Source organism: Pseudopipra pipra, chromosome 6 (genome assembly GCF_036250125.1).
Source record: "Pseudopipra pipra isolate bDixPip1 chromosome 6, bDixPip1.hap1, whole genome shotgun sequence".
NCBI classification, from domain to species: Eukaryota; Metazoa; Chordata; class Aves; order Passeriformes; family Pipridae; genus Pseudopipra; species Pseudopipra pipra.
The window spans coordinates 29361846-29386400 of NC_087554.1; the positions used below are offsets into that span (position 1 = coordinate 29361846).

General features: G+C 39.6%; 1 protein-coding gene across 9 annotated transcripts in view; it reads right to left on the reverse strand.

The window, feature by feature from the left end:
- SIPA1L1 (signal induced proliferation associated 1 like 1) overlaps positions 1–23947 on the reverse strand; it is a 211865-nt gene extending 187918 nt beyond the window's left edge. For 5 of the 9 annotated variants that reach the window (XM_064658249.1, XM_064658251.1, XM_064658256.1 and 2 more), the window contains exons 1-3: positions 23816–23947; positions 23192–23407; positions 2581–2682 (exon numbers count right to left, since the gene is read on the reverse strand). The gene's annotated coding sequence lies outside the window, so the exon portion shown is untranslated. The remainder of the gene's footprint in view (positions 1–2580; positions 2683–23191; positions 23408–23815) is intronic. The other 4 variants (XM_064658253.1, XM_064658248.1, XM_064658252.1 and 1 more) reach the window with 3 other exon arrangements.
- Positions 23948–24555: the final 608 nt, after the last annotated feature.

Sequence of the window (24555 nt, forward strand, 5' to 3'; positions counted from 1 at the left end):
AAAAATAACACACCTGTTGGAATGCATTTACAGAAGCAATCTGCCATGCACAGACCTGGCAGTAACACCGTCAAGGATAGATTTGAAAGAGGAGACAAAAACACAGTAAGTTTCGTAACAGGAACTCACAGAAAATTCATAAATACATTGACCCACTCCCGACAAGAGGGAAAAACAAAAAGAAAGAGAACCAAGGGATCCGTCACCCATAGATTCCAAGTACAGCTTAAAACATAACTAGATTATTCTCATCCAACAGCTCTGCATTGTGTAAAGAAAGACACTTTGTCTCATCCCAGTTTCTAGTGTCCAAAACAACCCACAAAAATCTCAATTAATATCCCCATTGTAGAAGGATACAAAACCAAGAGTTACAGAAGAATTCTTGTTACTGTGAATTTTCCCAGAATGAGACATCAGCTGCACTATACCCGCAAAGGTGCATTTGTTACAACCTGTGTTCTTCTGGGTTTATAGATAAAAGTTATACCAACTCTTTAAAAACATATTTACCAGCTTTACTAGCCTTCAGAGAAGGCAACATACAAACACCCAGAAACATCTAAAGTTACCACTGTACTTTTAGGATGTAATTTGATGAGCAAATCTTTCAGTGCAGCTTCCTGCCTCTCTACTGCCTTCTCAGTTGTGCAAGTATGTATGTACAAGGTGGATGAGGACTGAGACAGCAAAATGACTCAATGACTTGTGCAGCAGTGACGTACCTGGCAGGGGGGCGCAGATGCAAAATCTAGCAGTAGAAAAGGCCAGTCATTATGCAGTTTCAGGTGTAGATCTGACACATAAAGCACCCTAGTTCATCATTAAGTATATTATGTTGAATTACAAGTCCCTTTCCTAGACATCTCTCAATGTCAGAACTGCAAAGGAGAGTGAATGAAATCCTGGCCCCCAAAACCCGCACTTAAGCACATTTCAGTCTTAGGTGCTTGTATAAGCTTACAGCTTTCAAATTTAAACAAACAAACAAACAAACAAAACCCAAAGAAAAATACCACACGAAAAACACACAAAACCAAACAAAAACAGAAACTAAACAAAAGCCCCCTCCACGCTATATTCTGTCTTAACAACACATTGCTCCTTTGGGCACATACAAATGGCTCACTAAAATTCAGAAAATGAGGGCCATTTGGCATACAATAGATTAACAAGCGATATCTCTACAGTTTAGCTTAGGCAGGAATTACGTAGGAAATTTTGAAAATTCTACCAAAACCAGTCCAAACTGCAAATGAAGACAAAGTATAAGCTATTTTAGGGAAAAACGGCTGAACTCATTACACTGAAGAGCCTTCCTAAGTACTCCTCAAATGAAGGCACTAAGGAAAAAAGTAGTTAACATTTTCAATAATTTTCTAATCTCCAAGGAGCAAACAGTACCTAAACAATTGTTACCTTATCTGTACCACCACAGTATGCTTAAACTGCCTTTACTCTTCCTTCAGCTGTCCTTGCTTTAGGAAACATGAAGAAAAAAAAAAAATGTACCTACACATGGGCAAAGAACTTTCCCTTACTCTATCATGTTATTTAAAAAGAAAAATTCAGCCAAATCCATGTTACCATTGCATTGCAGAAATTACATTTTCTTTGGTAGAAATAAAAGACCTTCAAATGTAAAACCACTGTACTAACTCAATTTTGCCACAGGATGATTCTTCCTGTCCATCAAAACCCTTCTGAATTCCTACAACCCATTTTTTTAAAACATCATTCTACTTCTGAGTCCATTAACAATAAGAACAAGAAGTCAGAAACTGTTACAATGAAGTCTATAGCTATACAGATAAAGGAGTCAAGAGAAATTAAACACAGAAAAATCCAGATACCGTTTAACAATACACTGTGGAATAGACCTTCAAAAGAAACAGAAGGTTTCATTCTCAGCCCACTTCTGTTCAATCCTCTTCATAACGTGAGCTTTCTACTGCATGCCAAAAAATCATCAGGCAAAACTTTAGTATCTGACAAGAAAAAATGCTTTTCAAATTCAAATTAAATGCATTTTAGGCTATTTCAGAATCACTCAGAATCACATTCTGAGTTGGAAAGGACCCAGAAGGATCAACAAGTCCAACCCATACAGGGATCAAACCCATGACCTTGGTGTCCTTAGCACCATGCTCTAACCAACTTCAATCTCAAAGCAGCTCCCAGAAGTTATTCCTGAGTAATAGTCATGACCTCAATATACCAAACCTCATTTATAAGAAAATGCTCTGCTTCCTCCAAGTGTCATAGCCAACATGCCACTTCAGTTTTTTTCTCACATTTCAAAACAAACAGACACCAAAAAACTAACCTCCTCAACAAACTTAGTGTTCTGCCATCATGTAGCTATACTCTGGAAAGCACTCATGTCTGCCACTAACATTTTCTAAGGGTAGCTATTCAGAATGATGATATTTTGCCTTATGCTGAAACTGAATTTGACTGCTGTCCTTATCCTTCATAACTTCCTTTGTTCTTTCCACTTATGTGGCAGGAAGTGGTATGTTCTGTATTACAGTAGCCAGATACCCACAAAAGTAAGGTTTACACAAGTTGAATTCTTACCCTGCTCATCAATTCCTTTAGATAGCTGTGGGTTCACAAAAATCTTCAGATTTTCATTCCTGTCACGTTGACATCTGGTCAAGTCCAAAGAATAGTTTTCATCTAAAATATATCAGAAGTTGGAGATTTGATTGAATGTCAACAGCATTGTGACAGAGATAACACACACCCCAAAAAAAAAAATCCCTTTTTCCTCCAAAAAGTATTCTAAACCTGTTTTCCTCCTTTGTAAAAGCCTTTTCAATCAAAGTTTTAGTCACAGTTGCAACCATATAAGCAATTCACAGAGCAAACTGATAAACTGAGTAAGACTACATGGAAAGTTCAATTATGGATGCACCATATGCCTCAATAATCCTTTAGGTATACAAAAGGAATCAATTTGTGCAATTTGTTCAAAACACAAAAAGCCCTTTTGGCAAGATCATCCTTCAGCTGAACCATCAGTTTGAACACTTGCCTGCTGAAAACATCACCAGTTCACACAGTAATAACAGTAACTTAAACTAGCACAGAAGTAACATGGCTCTGAACCACTTGGTTCTGCTGAAGGAACAGATACATTAGGATGGCAGGGGAATTTGCCAGATCCATACGTTTATTAGCCAAAATAACCAGTGGGGTTTTGTTTGGTTGTGATTTTTATTTCCTAATTGACCTTCCTCTGATACTTAAGGTGACCCTTACCTAAGTCTCTCAGCAGTGTACAGCAGTAGCCTTAGATGTACAGACCTACTTCAAGTTTTGTAACTTAATTTACCTCTTAATTTATACACAGTCAGAACTGCAAATCAGTAAATTCTAAAACTGAAATGTTTATGTCTCAGCAAATGTATACAATCAAGAAGCCTCTTACATACAACCTCACCAAAAGTCATTATTATCACAACAAATTAAAAAATTGAAAACATTAGTAACATTTGTTATTAGCCTCAATTTAAAAATACAGAAATCTGATTATACCTGGAACACGTGTTCTAGTATCAGCTTTTACCTCTTTCTGCAGGCTGGAGTTAAGGGTCACACTTCAGGAGACACAGTAAAAAGCAGTATGCCAAATCAGTAGCACTTTTTCTTACTAAAGGCTCTCAACAAAAATAGAACCTGGCAGAGGTTCAACAGCAGCACTCTCCTGACGATTTTCTCTCCTCTTCCAGTGGTCATTAGCCAAGTGTTCAGCTAATTACTGTTTGATCTACTGCTTAGCGTGGATGAAACTATGCAAAGTGGAATTTAGCTTTTAAAAACAGTCTTCATTTCATCTACTAAAACACATGAAAAGAAAGCCTAATCAAGCTAGTATTCTGTACCATTTATTCTCCCACCAGTGAAAAGGGAAGGAAAGACTTCTCAAAAAGATGAAACTCATTAATTGAAGCAATTCTTACACAACTTTTCAAACACATCAGCTGGAAATCTGATGGATTTCCAGTCAGTAGTCAGTCTGCCATGCTGACTACCTGCCCACTGAGCACTAAGTTGCCTCTGCAGATAAGTACTAGTGCCCCACCAGTGCCTCCTGCTCCTCAGTGCTACACAAATTCTATTTGCTCAAGAAAATTTTGATCAGTCTGATGAAGTCATAAGCAACTAAGAATACAAATTTATTAGCAAGCGTAAGAAATTTTAAACACAGGCATCCCTTACAGTTTCAGGCACGATGCGGAGGGAAGGCATTCAGTTCAACCCAGGCCAGGTTTTATGTTTTGCGAAAGGCGTATCACCACCTGGGAGCCTCTCTTCTCCAGGCACTCCCTGACAGAGCATTGCACCTGCTATCAGAGCAAGAAACACTGAACCTTCTACAAGCACATGGGCATGAGAAGAGCAGCACTACCACTGTACAACTGCCAAGACAGGAAAGGCATTTTACCAGGCATTTCTCTTTTCTTCCTATCAGCTTTTTGGGAGAGAGGGTGGTGTTTTGTGAGGTTTTTTTTAAAGGCATGGAAACCAAAAACTAAAATACATTTACATGTGCTAGATTATTTCTTTGAATTCATTAGTTGGGAAGACAAGGACTAAAGTGAAACAGGACTGCATTTGCCTTGGCTGCAGCAGCTTTAGAGCAGGTCTAGTTTCCATAATGAAACCCGCATTTGGCATATACTGAAAGCCAAGTACAGACAGCAAGGTCTTCGTATTCAACCTTCTTAGCAAAAGCAAAAATGAGCCAACTCAACTCATATTCCAATCAAGACATATCCTAAATGTTTATCTGGTGTAGGCAACTGTTCTAGAAGAAAACGATGACAGAAAGCAGTTTCAAAGTAATTCTCACACATAGGCAAACCTCCCTCTCCAACTAAAGACTGGCTTAGTTAAATATTTCCAGCCATTTTAAAACTGTACTACTTAAAAGATAGTTTTTAATAGAAGAGATGCTTAATAATGCACTTAATGGCTGAGAAAGAAAAATAAATTCAAGTTTATTATACTGCAATTTTCCTCAGCTTATCCATCCTACAAGCAATTCCACATACAGAACAGTTCACACTAAGGAAACTCAAGCCTGAAGTAACGACAGATTTATCTCCCTTCCTCTTATTTTCATTCCTAATTCCTCAGCATTTGTATTTCAAGATTGCATTTCCAGGACACCAGACAGACCCAGAAACAATAACGTCTCTACAGCTTCCCATAAATAAGTCACCCCTACTTTATTTAACTTAAGGCACAGACTCCCCACCCTGAAATACAGCCTTGCATTCTCCTGAAATGTTCATGAATTACACAGATAAACCAAAACGTGAGCTGCTACAAGTTCAGTGAGGTTTAGTTGACCTACATCTACTACAAATATTATTTCAACAGTAAGGCTGAAAAAGTTTATAACCATGAACACTGTGGATGTTTTAAAAGTTGTTTTACAAAGAACAAATCATAGTTTAGAAAGCCTACACTTGTGACTACAGAAAGCAAGTTGCAGATGCATTATGAAGTAAGTTCATCCTGTGCAAGTGAAAAAAACAACCTAAACCTTCCTCACAGAAATAAAATTCTAAGAGGTAGAGAACTCAAGTTAGCTGAATCTCCCTCCATGTGACAACCCACATAATTTCATGGCAGATTAAATGAATCATTTAAATAATCCAAGAAGCCATTCAAATAGGCACTGTTTACATTTTTATCTCATCTGTGTCCACTCATCAAATTAACAGAAAAAAGTAACATTGGCAAGATAGCAAGAGTGGCTCAATTAAACATAATTATGCCTGATAAATCTTTTCCCATGAGGTGTAAGGCAAGACAGCTGTGACAAGCATAGGCTGGAAGCTGATTTGTCCTTACATCCTGAAACACTACATAGTATCTTACAAATGAAGCAAGTGATTCAACCTGCCAACAGCCCATGGCACAAGAGCTGCAGTTGCCAAAAAACAATGCTGCGCAGGTGCCAGCAAGTTTCACCTAAAGTTAGTCTTTGGCAAAAGTCAAAGTCATATGACTGAAAATGTTACCATAGGGGAGGTCTGACCCTAAGCCAAGGGTCCAATTTCTGGATGACCTGGACTCCTCAGCAAGATAGCTGTATGGCAGCTTGCTTCTGCTCTGGCAGCACCGTGCAGCCTGTGAGACGGCAAAAGCAATATGGTAAAAGATATGAGTATCAAGGGCAAGGTGTCTCTTTTCAGTGGTTCATGTGAAAGACTAATTTGCATAGGACAAAAATATCTTTACTGTCTCTTCTCTGTTCCCTGCCACTGCTTCATTTCCCTACTCACTGTTTCTTAGAATGCCCACTCTTATATTTGTCTTATAAGCATTTATTCTGGCACGACTTTTACTGACTTTGACTATGACATATTAGAATATGGTGCAAAGTCCATCCCTGCATGCAGATCAAACAAACATTAATTTATAAATTGAAAGCTAACACCAAGAATAAAGCAGGCAGAAAACTACTTTTCCACTCAAAGTCAGAAATCCACAACAGTTTGCTTGATGGCTGGCTTGAAGAAATGCAGCATAAACCAATATAACATGCCACACAAGGCAAAATACATCAGCAGGATAACTAAAACGGTATGTGACTACTACCAGTTCAATTTAGATGGAAAAAAACTTCAAAGAGCAGGGAAATATATTGATTAAATCTGCAGCTGTGTGAAATAAGTTTGGCTATGAATCAGAAAGTCTATTTCAAGCTAAATGATGTAAATAACCCTTTCTGGAAACAGTGATATAGTAAAAAATTATTCAATCAAAGGTTCCTCATGAATCTAGGAACAAAAATAGACATTTCTGAAAATGCAAAATCTCAACCTCTAGGTAAGATTAAGTTAAAAATATCTGCCTTGCAGTGCTTGTTGGTGCTCTGTCTAAACCCAGCAAATGACATTGACTTTTACTCACCACTAGTGAGATCTCAGCTAAATGAGCATGCCCAGTTTTAGACTGCTCAGTACAAGACATATGGACTAAAGAAAGTTCATCAGAGAGAGCACCAAGCAGTTCGGGGGCTGAAGTACATGAGGAACAAGGACAGGCTGAGACACCTGACTTTGTTATTCTGGAGAAGACTTGGGGGATCATCCTGCTTTCTCATCTACCTAAAGGGAGATAATAGCAAAGACTAAACTAAACTCACTGTCACTGTACACTAAAATTGACGCTGTTCAAGCTTTCAGGGGGGCAGGTTGCAGCAGATGTCCTCCAGAAGTCCCTTTCGGCCTAAATAGATCTACAACTCTGATACTACCCATGGAAGCTTTCATCCCAATTTGATGCTAATTTCTGATTATTCAAATTATTGAATTACTACAGCACAACGGGGAGAGATATGTACAAAAAAAAATAGCTTCATGGGGAACAAGTGAGGTTTCCAAAACCACCTGCACAGCATCATATTTGATGCAAAACAACCATCACCTAAAAATAAGCAGTAAATTTGGTTGTAATTCCAAGCTGTGCTTTTAGCAATGGTCACAAGAGTGGCAAATAAATGAATGAACAGCAAGGCACAAAAAAATAGCAGTTTCCATGCAGTATAGTTCAGACTACGGTACCAAGCTTTTCCGGAGGTACAAAAGTGAAGCAGTAAACTGTCTTCTATGCATTTTTCCTCATTTTCATACAAAAAAGATGCTGCATTCCCAGAAAACAGAAAAACAGACCTCTAGCAGACTCACAGGTACACATAAAAACTAAGTCTTTAAATGCAAGTTTCACATCTAAAGCACGTGTCAACATTCTACAGAAAGAAAGGACATTTCTGTGCAGACATACTTGCAGAAGGACTATGTCACCTGCTTCTACAGGCCAGCAAAACCTGAATGATATGGATAATGTTCTTTAAAAGCTTTTCAGAAAGCCTGACACATGAGGTAAGAGTTGTATCTGACTAGTGGATCAAAAACTGAATCTGTCATGCTGTTCCTCATCTAACAGAGAGACACAATGAGTAGCTCTAGCTTGCAATTTCTGTGTAGCTCACAAAAAGAAAGAGCTCAGAAATCAAACAGTGAAACAAATTCTGAATAGTATCCAGAAGAATCTTTTCCCTTGACTCCTGACAGGTACTGCAACATGTTGATCAGGAATATCCTGTTAACATAAAAAAAAATTACTTTAAGGGTGACTGAACACTAAAATGGGTCACATGGGAACTTTGGAGTTTCCATCCTCAGAGATGTCCAAAATTTAACTGGACAGTGTCCCCAGCAACAGCTCCAGCTGACCCTGCTTTGAGCAGCAGGGTTGGACTAGAGGAGCTCCCCCTGCCAACTAACACAGTGCATCTGCAGTCAGTGAAAGTTAGCCTCAATAAAAACACATTCATCTCCAAAATCTGAGCTATACTTACACCGTATTTTACTCATTTTGTTTGATGCCTCTAGACATGATCACACCACAAACATATGTTACTGGAATCTAATAATCAGGCCAAGGAAAGGTTCCTCAGTTGTAGAAGACAAACAGAAGACACTTCTCTTTTGTGGCACACGAAACGCTAAGAGAAAGAGAAATACCTCTTCCTCTGTCTGAACATTGTGGATAAATGCCATAGTTCAAAATAAAAATAAATCATCTGAAGCCATGTCCTTAACAAATATTCTGTCAAAAGTTTCCCAGCATTATAACAGTTGAATCTCTTTACCCTGTGCTTTTGGACACCATAGACTCATACATGTCATGTAGCATCCATGACACTACTTACAAACCGTATTTAAAAAAATACACTTAGTCACAAGCCTAGAAGAGTATGTTTTCCCCTTTTCCAAAGAAAGGTCAAAAGACTTTAAAAGAGCCCAATTCATATCTTGAAATATAAATAGCTCATAATGGAATCAGGTCAAATACTGAGAACTTGGAACATGTAAATGTCTTCAGAAGGAGATTCAATTTCCAAGCAATATCTAATAAGACAGAACCAAACAGAACATTTATGATCCCATAAAAGTCTTTTCCTCTAATGGCCCCCCCCTTTTTTTTTTACATTCTCCAGATAAAAAGATTTGTGGTTTCATATCTGTCAAAAAGATTAAAGAGAATTCAAGAAAGAATCTGCTTCAGGAAGACTGCATTATTTTTTCCCCTTTTACAAAATTAGAAATAGACTTTGGGTTTGGCCTAACACTAAGAATGGATGATGAACAAAAAGATAAATGTAATGAAGATCAGTGTTTACCACTCTTAGAGCACACTTTCATAACTTTGGACAACCATGGTTCTACTATGCATGCAAAAATCAATCCTTCTTTAACCACTCAAACACTGAATAAAAAAGAGTTACTTGCTAGGTACAAATACAGTTGATAAGTAAACTTTCTCAAACATTTGTAGAGATAAAATTGTCAGTAAGTTAAAAGACACAAAATGCTAGTTTCACAAGGATTAACAGCAAATCTCTGCATTGTCACTGATCATGACAAATTTGATCCAAATGAGACTCAGGCACATGTATAAATTTTATCAAGTGTGGCGGAATATGACACCAAATTGCTATCAGTGGTAGGAAAGCACATAATATCTAATCCACTATGAAATTATAGTGGTCTAAATAGTTAATGCTTAACACAAATAAGTCATGCTGCTACCAGTTAAATATTTTTGTTTTGATTTAATTACAGCCAACAGAATAATTTATGATATTGATAATTTACATATGGTCATTGTACTTTTGACCCAGTATTGGGAGTCCTAAAGCCCTTCATGCAGCATCACTGAACCAGTGTTCTAACTTTGCAGCCTTAAGGTAAGTTTGGATATATATTATTACACACACTTCACCCAACTTATATATATGGTTTCATGTACTACTGCTCTCTCCTCTTTTTACCAAGAGGAAAGTTAAAAGCATTGTGGACAATTATTGTATAGCAGCAGCTATACAATCCAACACTCCAGTGGTGACTGATGCTGAATGGCTGAAAAAGGTTCAGACTTTGACAGACCACTGTCACCTAAACTGCAAAACTGTGTTATGGCAGCCCAAATAAAAAGCTGTGATCCTAGAAGATTCACGAATCATTATTACCTAGTATTAGGCCTTGCCAGTGCAGGTGAAGAAACCAGTATCCTTCTCAACTCTTGAAGGAAAAAGGAATCCAAGATCTCCATTCTCAGAAGCAATGGGAAGGAAGGCAAGAGCCCAGTGAGCCCAGATTGCACATCATATGGCAGTTGCTGAGGGAGAGAGGAAGAAAGAGGACTGTGGCCCAGTTACTGCTTCACATGGTGCCACTGTCACAGACAACCAAAGTCAATACCAATTTATTCAAAGACCTTCCCTTCTCAGATGGATAGAAACATTTAGTTTTGCCTCTTAAAGAAGGGAAAGATCTCACACTGATTATAATGTTGTAGGTTGCCATCTCAAGTTTAAAAATACATCATTACAAATTCCACTTTACCTACAAACTTACTAACCAACAATCAAAAAGCATTACAAGTGCAGAAGATTCAACCTTTTCTAGAAGTCAGGATGTTCTTTAGATAGTGTCTCCTATCACTTGTCCAGTAAGACCCAAACAATAAGTCAGAAAAGAAAAACATTTGAAGGAAAAAAAATGCTTAAGTTTTAACAGGTCAGACAAGCAAAAGCAAGAACAAAACCATCTTTCATACTCATCCCAACAACTCTTTTCAACCAAGCCTTACAACACACTTGCTAGAAAGCACAGGCAGCAAGAAGGAAGGCAAGAGTGTCTGGACACAGTGAACTGGGAGGGCAGCAAAAGGGCAGGATCACATTTGTTTGTGCTCATCTGCTGGACTCCAGGCATAAGTTTGTCGGGCGAGCCTTGGAACATTGAAACACCTCAGTAGCACAATGAAAAGATTCTTGAGAAAAGGTAGTATGAGAAAGCTTCTGGTAACCAGTATTCCATTTTTCAACAGTAACACTGGGGGGGTGGTATTTCAAAATACTCTGGAGGGAAGAAGACATTTCCCTGATCCAAAGTGACTTCTTCTACCAAAAAAAACCCACAAAAACTGCTCACACAGTGGTAGTGTTAACTATGGGGAGGAGGGAGTGGAGGGTGGGGAGGTGTCAGGGAAGAAAAATCTCACAGGACACTTTAATGACAGAAACTATTAAGCAACCTAAATACAGGTACCACTACAGGCTCCCATTACATTTTGTCTTCTGCACTTTTCTGGAAGATTTGGCAGAAACATGTACAGAATAAGCAGATGAACTAAGAAAGCCTTGGTACCTTCAAATCTCTCTCATATTTGACTGGATTTGGTATATAAGAATATACAAACTCCAGCTGAAGTTCCTCCCATGCAATTGCATCCATCACACCTCCTCTGGTATCCAATAACAATGTGTGCTGCAGTTCTTGCCAATGCTGGAACTCAGTCTTATCCACTCACTGGTCTGCTTTTACAAGGCCTGTTGGACACCCCTACGTGTCCATAAGGACACCAAAAAAATCAAAATATTTAGCAAGTTGGGGAGAAGAAAGAAGTTTTCAGGAGAAAGACAAACTGGCAGCCACACACAGAGCATAACCACACAAGCTGGTTTCCATAGTAAACCAGAAACTTCGAGGGCAACCTTGCCTCAAAGCTGTTATCAGAAATGTTATACAGTAACTGCAGTCTCAGCAGCGAGTGCCATGCAGCACAGATACCAGAGCCAGTGCTGAGCTAAAGGGCACTATCCACATGCTTGCTAGAACTAAACAAAAACTAAATGAAGAAACTGCAAGAGTGATGATGTAAGGCACATTGGCTGACTCTCAGGGCACAGGGGCAGCAAGGATGTTATGTGAAGTACAGCCACATGTAACTTATGAACATAAGTCTTCCTGAACATGACTTGAGAGCCTACACCAGATATTAATCCAGACTTAAAGGAATACTTTAAAATACATTTTAATGGCCTTAGATTTGACAATTTCTACACATTTTGTTTACACATATTGGATGCAGCCTGTTTCATTCTTTTTGCGGTTTTATAGACCTTCTCATTCTCTATTGCTACAGGTCAAGATGCACAAGAGCTCACTAAAATAGGGATGTTTAGCAGAAAACTAAAAACCAAGGCAATCTATTCTAGTATTACTTTAATTTGTAGCATGCCAGCTACTATGCTGGTACCATTGATCTTCTGACCTTTGAGCTAAAACCACTGGACTACCACCAGAACCAGAAATGCAACAGCCACATCAGCACAACACTGTCCCTTAGCTTGAAGGGGAGGCTGGTTAGCTCACATGCAGTGCTATGGTACTGCTATTAAATGCTATCCACTTGCAACTACAAACTCAGCAGTGTGCTACATTGTGCCATGCAGGCACTGAGAGTTAAAGATATAATAGTAAATAAAATCAGTCCGGGGCACAGGTTTGAGCACTAATTTGTAACTGTTGTGGTTTTGTTCAAGTTTACTAAGGGCCATTGATGTACACGAGATCCTATGAGGCCACGGACGGTTCCTGGTAAACAGCAGGAGTCTGAGCCGAGCAGACCCACTCCAGAGCAGAAAGCGGGCTGCAGACAAGTGCAGATGGAGTCATTACCTTCCTCTGAGCTGGCTCAAGAGTCTCCAGCACAGCTTTACAGCTAGTTATAAATAAATTTGCCCGTAGTAGGATGAAATCTAAAGCCCAAGGCAGCTTCTGCTCTGAACGCTTTACAGATTTCTCATGTGTGTGTTAAAACAACTTGCTCAAGGGCACCTGCATTTCCTTGCTTCACAAAGTCAGTGAGGTAAACTAATGAATGAATTCCAGGCACTGATACTACAGTAATGTCACATCAAAATACAATCTCATTAGTACCCATAAATAAATAAATGAAGTAGAATACACACACTGCAGAGCAGCACAATTATCATGCAACTATGTTGCATCACATCAGCTATGTAGATGACTCTGTATTCTTGCCTAAGATGTCCAATTAGGGCTCTAGCCCTTTCCAGTCCATGAAAGTACAGACACAAGTAAAAAATACTTACCTGTTGTCAATGTTTTAATTATCCTGCTTGATTCATTTTCCATATTTTTTTGTTAAATCAAGTCAGGTAGAATAGTCTAAAACTAAGTGGAGGGGTGGGTGTAAGGAAACCAAACTTCATCCCAAAAGTAATTGTTTCTGTCATCAGTAGAAATCATTTACAGAACCTTTCCCACACAAACCCTCTCTGTCCCAGCGGCCTTCCTGCTCCTCACATGTAATCATGAGACTGGACAACTTGTTTGCGTTCACAAGACAAGAAAAGAGAAGAGAGTGCGCTCGAAGTTGTATATTGCTATTAAAACAGTCCCTCCCCCTGCAGCCAAGTCTCTGACCATCTAGTGTTTCAGAAGAGATGACTGAGACTAGATGATCCGTTCCCCAAGGGACAGCTACACAGCTCAAGGGGCACATTACAAGCCTTTCTCAATTATTTTTCTTCTGAGGAAGAGTCAAGCAACTATTCAGTACAACCATTCAGTGAGAGAATGACAAAGCTCAATTTCACAAGTAGTTTTATTAACACTGCATATGTTCATCTTAAAGAAATTCAGCACTAATTAACACTGTTATAAATTGAACAGCAGAAGTACCTCAATAGTATCGTTAAGTCTTCGGTTCAAAATTTTGAGCACGGGGATAACAAAACACACTGACTTGCAACCCAGGGTGCCAGTATGCAAGCAGCTAACCTGATTGAGTTGCCATGTATTTCAAGAGCTTTTGGCATCTCGGCTAAGTACTAAGGTGATAACGAAGAAGGGTTACAGCAAACAAGATAGCTATTAACGTTTTAAGCCAACAGAACAATCACTCAGCACTAATGCAAGATTCAAAAAGAAAAAAACCACCACCTTCAGAAAGACATTTCTTCTACCTGGCAAAATAGCTTTGAACCTCTGACACAAAAAGGTTTTTGTACCTCCTTTATCAGCAACAAGAAAATACTATAATGCAGAAACCAACCACTATTTAGGGGTATTTTGCATTATACTACACATACCATTACTTCATTTTCAAAAGTACTATTAAACACTAACATTATATTACTTTTACCTGCAAGCACAACACCCACATACTGCTGCAGAGCCAAGTTTTTATTGAAACTTGTAAAATGCTACTGAAATAGAGAGCACTGTTCCACAAGTCCTTTTCTTTCCCCATGTAAAAAAGTGAACATGAAAAACCACACATTCAGATACACTGTTTATACTGTCCTGGTGTAAATTCTCTGTTACAAGGAATAAAGTTCTTATTAGTAGCTAAGTTTTAAGTAAGAATTTAGCTGTGTTTTCTGACAATACCTGGAAAAAGCTAAGAAGTCTGAAGGAAAGTAGGATTTAACTTAAGAAATTAGTCAGAATTTTAAGCATTTAGCATCATTTTTATCAAGTTGTGCTGATTCTTCTCTCACCTCTGTTCAAATGGATCTTCAATTCTTTCACTTCTTGTTCATACATTTTTAGCTACAGTATTTAAACACAACTCAAAAAATCACTTTTTCAGTACTATTCTCTACCAAAAAGTATTAGTCATGCTAACTCTGGATGCTTTAATGCCATGTCAAGTAGAAGCTCACTATTCTGCCAGAAATCCTTCAGTCATCCACATTAGAAACACTGGTAACTCAAAGGCAAACAACACTACAATCACGATTCTTCCTCATATGAACCCAACTTTAGTATAAATAGACAATGATCTAACAATTTTTATTGTTACCATCCTCTCCAGCTTCCCTAATGTTCACAATGCTACCTTCCAATATGTTCCAAACAAATAAGTGATCAAAGTATTACTTTAATTTAAATCTGTCCACTAGCTCTCTATTTCACCCATTACTTTTTCAAGTTTCACCCTTGCTAATTCTTATTACTTCTTCCTACTGCTCATAACTGAAAGATTAAATTATTACATCATAGGAATATTTGGTGACTGCTATAAATTGCTTTTGTTTTTTGGTTTTAAGCAAAGTGCAAGTTAAAAAATAAGGAACAGTAAAGGTCTCTTCCCTCATCCAGCACTTCAGATATTTTCTATCTCTGAGCACTTTGTATTTCTACAAGAGGCAATGTTTACCTTGCATATGATTATTTTTCATGTAGTCAGCCCTACACAACTTCAAAGTTGCCCTGAATGAAATTGACTGTTCCCCCTGCCTCTATTTTCAGAATGGATGCATTACATCTCTTAGTTTAACAGCACATTCACAACATGTGCCCTCTTGCCCTTGGCAGGCATAAAGTTGTTGGCAGTTTGAGGTAGGTCATTACACTTAAGATTCACAAACAAAGAAGATACTTCAACAATGCAAGAATGGAAAAACTCAACCTAGCTGCTCAGGTATGTAAGCATCAACTTACATACTAAAAAATTAGATTTAATGATGCCAGCAATCAGTAGATAATGACTAACTTCTGTTAAAATAACAATGATGAGCACCCTTCGCAACATTTAATTACTGCTTATTATCACACCTTTGTTTTACAGGAGATGTGCTTTAAATTACCAACAAATTTGAAAGTCTTTAGTGCGTCAACACTACATACACAAGTGACTAAATCTGGAATACCCGGCAGACTGTTGCATGTTCACAGCCAATTCCAATACTGTTGTTTGGAGACAGAGTAATATCTTCTGTTCTCAAACGTTATGTAGCATATTAATTAACCTTAAAATTTTTCTGGCTGAAAATAGAAGTACAATAGTCCAGGATTAAAATAAAAGAAACCCTAATGATTTTAGTATGTGATAACCCTATAAAGCTCTGCAGATCTTCTGGCTTTGCCTAGATAGGGAGGTAATTGTATAATAAGACAAGAATTAACTTAAGGCTCTCAAATTATTCCACAGTATGTATCCTGCAGTTCAAATAGCAGAGTGGAAGTGTCTGTGGCAGGTAATACTCCAGCCTACCAGAACCATTCATGTCACTGCACAGGCATGCCCCAAAAACCCACAGAACTTAATACAAAAAAAGCCTTCTCAATTTCAAATGGATGGCATGTTTTGAGACTATATTAGAATTTTCCTTTTCTTAACAGAGGCACCCTAGCAAAGACTCTCCTACTATCTGTGTATGGCAATGCGCTAAACAGTACTAGATTCAGGACATCATGGGAATTTCCAGAGTTATGTCAAGTACGAATCGATGATTACTCTGCAAGATGATGCAGAAGTTGGGGGGGGGGGGGGGATTAAAAAAAAATAAGACTGACCTTCTGTCAACACTTCCTTCTTCAAGGCAAAAGAAGGGAAAGAGAAAAGAAAAAAAAAATCTAAGGAAAGGACAAACTATGTTAACAGCTTTTACATATGTATCTCCTTTTTTCCTCACTTCTAAATGTTTGCTTTAGCAAAAGCTTGGGGAAAGCATCAGGTTTCACTGTTTATTCCAGCTAGGGTATAATCAATACAGTACAGTCTGTTGAACTATTTTATTCTGATTCATACAACAAGCTGTTAAATACATTTGGAAAGTAGAAGATCGGTGCCAGTATCACGTGATTCATGAAGATATGTTTATTTTCAAGGCATGAGAATGCTAAACCATAACTTTCTTCAGCACAATTATGCAGTTCTTCTGCATGAACTGAATGCATAAAATCCAATTTCAGCCCTTCCAATCTGAAAAGAAATAGCAGAAATCTCAACTGCATCCAGCAGAGGCAGGGAAGGCACTCCAGGATTTATTTGTTGGGGTCTAGTACTGTCTTCTATTTGATACACGCAACAATATTCCAAAAATAGTAACAAACACTTCAGCTTTTAAAAATTTTTAAAAAATCAGATTGGTAGTTCAGAAAGTGAGGAGAAAAGCACTGTCCACAAAAACAAAAAGAGATCTTTAAATAGTTCCGAGATAAGAACTGTAATGGCATGGCTTGCGTAGCAGTAACATGTTTAAGCCTGCAGTTTCAGTTTCATCACCCATTGTCTTTTTTTTTTAAAAACACACCGACAAAGTTATGCTACACCTCAGAAATGTGAAAAACCAAAAAATAAAGTCTGATCTTTGCCACAGTTTCTTCAGCAAGAGCAAATTTGTGCTCTGGCCCTGCCAAAAGACAAACGTCCAAGACGTGTATGTTTCCGCTTACATGAGCCTCTTGAGGGAAAATAAATAAGTACTCACACACCCCAGCTCCCCCCCCCTCTTCTTGTGTGCCCACAGATAAAGGAAATGGGGTTTCCTGTTGCAGGTTTGCAACCTGAGAGCCAGCACTAGGAAGCCACGATAAACTGACACCAGCGGTAGTACTGCTACCCCTGCGAGAGACATGAAACGAGCTGGATGCCAGAGTAAAAGTGCTTCACATTAGTTAAAAAAAAATTGCCACAAGGATGGTCTTCATTTTTAAAACTTGTTTAAATTGTACCTACAATAGCATTTCCAAGAGCAGTGCCCCTTGAGGAGCCCTCCAGCTATCACCAGCTAGCAGTCTGCAGAGCCCACAGCTGTTTAACTCAGGAGCCCAACCTCCTGCTGGAGGAGGGCTGGCTTCCACATTGCTCCAAGTGGCTCATGGCTTTGTCTTGTCAAGCTTTAAAAGTCTCCAACAACAGAAATTCACCAGTCACTACTGGAGGGTCTATTAAATGCTTAACCACCCTCAGAACAGTTAATTTCTATAGTTGTTTAGGTGTGCATAAACTAGAATTCTCCTAGAGGAAACTAAGTTAAAAATCCCTCCCCAGAAGTTCACAAAACGTGGCCCAACCCTTAAGGGTCATAATGGTCCAAGGGGACAAACCACAACTGTGTTGGGAACATTTAGGAGTTAGTTTAGGAGACCAGACTAAATTCTGCCCGAAGTAAAATTACCCAAATACCAAGATGTCAATCTGGGAGACTTGACACCCCTACTTTCAGCCATAGACCCACTTCTTCTCTGTCAAATGATATGCTAGTGTTAAGACCAAGTGACAAAGCCATGCATACAAGCAGCAATTTTGAAATCAAATGAAGGAAAGAAGCACTCTTTGAAACAAAAAGAAAGGAGAAAAAAAAAGCCAGGAAATAACCCCTCCTGTAAACACCAGTCATCACGGATCTGCACCAACACATCATATGACAGGGTGAACTGATTTTGAGTGAGCAAATAAGAGCAGTAGCTTATAATAAGACCAAATAAAAAACTGACAATACAAAAATAAAATTGCAATCATTTGAAGAAGTTCCAAGAAAAACATAAAAATGTTCCTGGGTCTAAGCTGTGTGGTGCTTAGTTGCTGTCTAGGGTTAAACTGCCACAGCAACTTTTGGTCAAACAACAAATGCATGTCTTAAAAATGCCTGTAACTCTTTAGAGAGAGCTGTCTGTATTACCACCACCAAGAAAACCCAAGATATTTATCAGAGCTGCTGATGTGAACAACTAGCATAGAGAAAGTTCCGCTACCACAGCGATCGTTTTACAGATATTATCTGCCACTCTCAAAAAAAGTTCTGAATTAATCCTATTTCACATCAGCATACAATAAGCCTGTCATTACTTATTCAAAAGTCAAAAGACAATTGATTTAGCTGATGGTGCTGTAAAATCCATCACGACTCCAGAAATGCAGAGAACAGAGCCATGCTACAAAAGCAGCCCTGGGCACGTCCTGGAACCCCCCCATACACTGCACAGAGAAAGGCAGCAAGGAGGCTACACAGCAAAGGAAGATGTTTGCCAATTTCCCCCACTCTAAAAGTAAGCACTAAAATTCACAAAATAATACCAGCCAAGTATATTAAACATAACTAAGTCTCACAAGCAGACTCCACAGGCAACTTTTCTTCAAATTATGCTTAACTTTTAACCCACACTTTTTAGCCGCCTAGAAAAATAACTTGTTTACCACCAATTTTAGCTGATTGAGGCTTTTTAATCCACTATAACATCACCAATTAGGAAAAATAAGAAATATTTCGGGGTTAACTTTAAAAGTTTTCACCAAAAAAAGTCCATGTTAATGCAAAAGTTCAAAATCAACATATTTCCCAGTTTTGCAGTAACAAGGCCAACATGAGTATTTTGAGGTAAAAAACATGTTACCTCAAAAGGTAAACAAATTACACAAAATTTAAACAACCACCACCAAAAGGTTTTTTAGCACTGAAGGTAAACCATAGGGAATCATGAAGAACAGTCCAACTTTAAAACATGCCAGCAGTTTATTTAACTTTTGATATAACTTTTTGACAACTTTATGAAATAAAACCTGGTCTTCAAAAAGCACTCCACTAATCTCCAAAATTCATCTGAAGAAAGTGTTCTTCCCTTTCTACAGAGCCTAAGACCAAAAGTAAAAGAGTATTAAAACATCAACAAAAAATTCAAAGGGCCTCTCAGGCCTAAGCATGAACCACTGCTCCCAGTAACAACCCTTCCTTCTGTATCATAAACATTCACAAAAGTTTTCTATACAGTCATGCATTTTTCAGGAACTTCATCTCTCTCTTGAAAACAGACATCCATCCACTGTGCAGGGAACAAGAGCTATGACTATAGCACTTCAGCATCCAACATGGGCTCAAGTAGTATGAAGACACGGTTTTGCAAGAGAGGATCCACTTACGGACTCAGACCTTTGAAACAACCACGACAAATACTCAGTTAGCAATCATCATTCAACAGCTACCAAGAATATGAAAAGTGTTCTGTTGCTGCATTGAAAATAAGTGCTCTTTAAAACATGCTCCCATAATGAAAACAAAGACTTGTAAATGCTTAGTCTCACTTAACATAAAAGACATGTGGCAGAATCTAAATCAAATAACTCACCCAGCAAACTGGTGCCACAGAATTTAAAATTAAAGAGACTGAGACAATGACATAATTTAGCTTTACATATGCAAAGACAGACATCTAAAAACATTTTATCTGCTGATTCATGTTCAAAGGTAGTTAAAAACCCAAGCAATTCTAGTCCCTGCAACTCCTAAAGGGTTTCCTAAAGTTCAGAGTGCAAAACTACTACCAAATATGCACCAAAACTGCTACAGACAGCATTAGTCTTGTGCTGCCAGCTGCATAGGAACTAAAAATTGAAATAAGTCAAATGCACAAAATTATTGTCACTCAGCATCACCAACGGCCATAATGTGTAGGTTTACAAGCTGGTAAGGATGCACTCCCAAAAAACACTGATTGCCTCTCATTAGAGAATATCTGAAGTCTCACAGAGCCATCAAATCCCACTTTATAAACCTCCATCTTGAAAGTCCCCAAACATTAAACTGAACTCAGTGAAATATCAATCTTAGACTACTTAAAAGTTGATGTCAAGTATATCCCTCTAAAGTGCAAGTCATTGAAGTCAAATCTCCCTGGAAACACAAAAGAGAACAATATAACATTTTTTTGCTCACAGAAAGACATGGAATATGATTAATTTTACATGCCAAATCAACAAAAGCCTCACCTAGCAGTTTTTTAAATATGTGTATTTACACTGATAAAAGAAATAAGTGCACTTACTACTGTTGTATCTGTCATAACTTATTAACAAGTTAAACAAATGGCTTTCAGAATAAATGAATAAAATAAAAATCTAAAATATGGATAATGAAGTAAACAAAGCAAAGATATTAAAAGATATTAAGATAATTAAAGCATGACTTATTGACTTTTTAAATATTTAAATGAGAGAGCTGCTGAGAAATAAAAGGAATCTGCCTAAAGCCAGGAAAGCCAAAGAAATGACAGATCAAAACTATCTGCCAACTAGCCAACACTCAGGGTCAATGAGAATAAATTTCAACTTCTGAGAATGTCAGCATTAGGAAAACCAACTTGTGTGACTGAAAGTTTAAAGAAGGCAGAAGCTCTGCTTCTTTACCCCAGTTGGGCATCCAGGACTTCTAACTAAATACCTTGCACCAACCCTCTTGTTGAAGGGATTAAACTACTGATACGGAGGAGACTATTCCTTTTTCTTCTCTACAATAGACATGCTCTAGGACAAAACAGAGGAATAGAAAAGAAATTCAACTGGGCCTCAACCCTTTCTCTTACTAGCCTACCTCACATTTTCCCAATGTATTTCCAAAATCATCCTCTTTAAACACGACCTTACTGAAATTCCAAATAACTGGTAGGAATATTTTATGTTCTTAAGTTTTGTTCTCCTATCTATTAAAAAAAATGCCGTTATACTAATAAAACTAGTAATTCTAAAACAGACATTTTAAAGGAAATACTTGAGACAGATTTACGAAACTGAGAGGACAGTAAGAGCTACATAAGAACAAAACATTCCCAAAGTGGCAGCAGAATGCTTATAAGAATGATGGAAAAACCCCCCTTGAAAACCTGTGGGAGTGGGAAGAGGCCACATTTGGACATATTTTTTAAAACAACAGCTATCCAAAAGTTAATCCCAAACCTTAAAATAATATTTCAGACAAACATGAGACGGCGATAAAGTTCTTTAAACTTAGATGATGCGCAGGTGAAACGATGATCATACATTTTATTATAGAAAAAACAGATTATATATTACATGTCTCCATATTAAGTCTTCACTCCAGGCTGCAGCTCCACCCTTTCACAGTTCTGTGTCACTGCCTACCTCTACACCTGCTAGCCTTTTTCATAAAGGAAATTTTATTGCAGCCCTCAAATAGTCAGAGCTGACATTCCATTTTGCTTCTGACTTCATGATCTAAGAGGTTCTATGAAGCACAACTGAGAGCTAAGTATGCCTATCCCAAGTAGCAATGTTGAAACTAAGCATTTTATTAACATCAGTAATACCTTCTTAATACAACGTTGTGCAACTAAGTGCACATCCTTTAATCAACTGTCCATAAATAAACACTGTTAAAATGGTGAAAAAAAAATCTTCTGTCCCTAGTTACCTAGTTAAAAAGGAGACATAGTACATATATAAAACATTCAATGATGAAAATTTTCTTTTTAGCTTTACCTAAATAGAACATATGGGGTTGTTCTTCTGAAACCAAGAAAAAATTACTCTGAAGTTCCCACAGTGTTTCTGCATTAATAACTGGTATGGCATCTGATGGCCTAAGGCATAAAAGCCTTGACAGTGAAACACAACTTACAGATCTCTCTCTGCGATTACAGCTGCCACAAACTTCTACCTTAGTACTTTCACGTCTCTCCCACCACTCCAGCTGAAGGGGAATGGAGTGTAGCCAGCAATACATTCCAAATAAATAATAACCACACTCTCCACTAAAGAAAACAATATTAGTGCCCAGTTAGTACTTACAGTAAAAGACTGTTTTCCCTTTTACAAAACTGGTTTATGTCTTAAATTAAACAAATGCTTAATTTCCATAGTTAGCAAGAGGAAAAAAAAAAAGGCACTAAATCGAAATTCCATCATGAAAGGGCTGCTTTCTAAAGAAAACACCAATCTTGGTTCACCCATACAGATCTGGAACCTAATGAAATCTGACACCTTTACTCTGAAGACAAATTTGCATTGTATTATCAACTAAGGCTCCACGCTCACAAATGCACTTCATTCAGCATGCAGTAACGGGTTCATTAAAGCAGCATCACTAAAATTTTTTAAAGCAATTTTGCTGGCAAAAATTTTAAACGCAATTTGGTAAACAGTATTATCAAAAAAATGCCTCTATATTATTCTACTGGTAAAAACGTGCCCCCTTGATCTAAAATATACAGATGCTGTGGCCAAGGTTATACAAGGAGATCTTCATTAAGTTCAGTAATTCCCATTTTGTATCACTGCTTTACCAGACATGAATGAGAGCATTCCTCATTAAATGAAGTGAAGCTGCATCACAGCTATCCAGTGCAAATAATACAGATATTTTTAAATATAGCACGAGAACGTTAACATCAGGACTTCATGTAATGAATGAAACCGGGAAAGAGCAAACGAACTCAGCTTAGGAGGGTTATCGCCTTCTCATCTACCTTTCCTTGCTTCTCCACGTCCTTCTCCCTCCCCATAAGATCCAGTTTAAGGCATTCCCTGTTTTCCCACTTTTCCAGGTTCCCAGTGAAGAAATCAACCATCCGCAAACGTTTTGTTCCTCCATCCCCCTCTCGTGAGCTGAGCATTCAGAACATCCCCGCTGGCACTGCCTCCAAATCACCTAATTGTTATCATTATTGCGTTCTCAGCATCGGCTCAGAACAAAACCAGCCCCACTACACCCTCGCTGGCTATAAAAAGTAAAGAAGGGGGGGGGAAATACTGAAGTGCAACTTACAGCGGCGAACAAGAGCCAAGTTATCTCCCGAACCGCGGAGGCGAGCGGCGTGTGCCGCTCGGGGCCGCGGGGGAGCGCGTCCCCCGCCGCAGGGCGGGCTCGGCGCGGCCGCCTCCGCAGGGACGGGCGGCGCGGGAGCCGCGGAGCGGAGCGGGCCGGGCCGCCGTCGCTCACCGCCGCCTCCGGCCGCGCTGCTCCCGCTCCACGCTGCCTCTCCTGCGGGGAAAGAGACACAAATCCGGAATACAGCACCCGGCACGGCTCGCCGCAGGGGTACTCGCGTCCGACCCGCCCCGAGGCTGCCGGCACTGGGGGCTCCCGCCGCCCCGGGGGCGCACGGGGCGGGCGCCCCCAACCCGGCTCCGGGAGCTGCGGCGGGAGGGGACTCTGCGGACCACTTTCGCCAGGGCCCCCTTGCCCTCGTCTCCATTAACCCCGGGCTGTCGGGCTGGGGGCGGCCCAGCCCCGGGGCTGGGGGCCGCTCCCCCCGTCGCACATCCACCCAGCCGCCCGCACACCCCTTCGGCCAGCGGCACGGCGGCTCCCCACGCCCGGCTCCGCGCCAGAAAGGAGAGGGCACGGCGCGCAGCCCGTCCCGGCTCGGCGCTGCCGCTCGCAACTCACCCAACAAAGTTGCGGCGACGGCTGCCGGCGGCTCGGCTCAGCTCAGCTCAGCTCAGCGCAGCTCGACTCGACTCTACTCCGCTCCGTTCGCTGGGCTGCGCTGGGCTGAACGCGGCACTCCCGCCCGCGCCGCCCGGGATGAGCTCACCCCGCCGCGCTCCGCCCGCTGCCGCTCTCGCGAGAGAGGCCGCCTCGCCGCCCGCCCGCGCGCCGGCGGCGTTCCCATGGCAACAGCCAAGCGCCGGGCCCAGCGGGCGGCACAGGCCCTAGCCTAGCTCCCTCCGTTTTGATTGGCTTTTTCCCGTTTTGATCTTTGCATCGCTTTCCATCCTCCTGGAGACCTGTAGAGAGAAGGTCGCTGCAATTGCTGCCACAAAGTCAAAACCTTCCGGTACCGGATAGTATATCCCAAGCTCTTTTGCTGCCAAATTAAAATGGATTATCTCTCTAGATATCCACCACAGATAACAAATTAACAACAATTAAAAAATTAGTATACATCAACATCACCCCTTCTTCTGCAGGAACACTGCTCTGTTTTCAAATGGCAAAAATTTTGAACAAAACTAGCTTTGGGTAACCCATTCTGGATACTCTGCTGGTGGTTGTTATTGTCCTCTGCTTGATAGGACATTGCCAATCTCAGTTAAACCACTGTGACTGAAGCTTTCCCTGAAATAAGGACACTCCAGAAAACACCTCTGATTTGGGCTGGCAGTGTTCCAGCAACGTGCAGCACA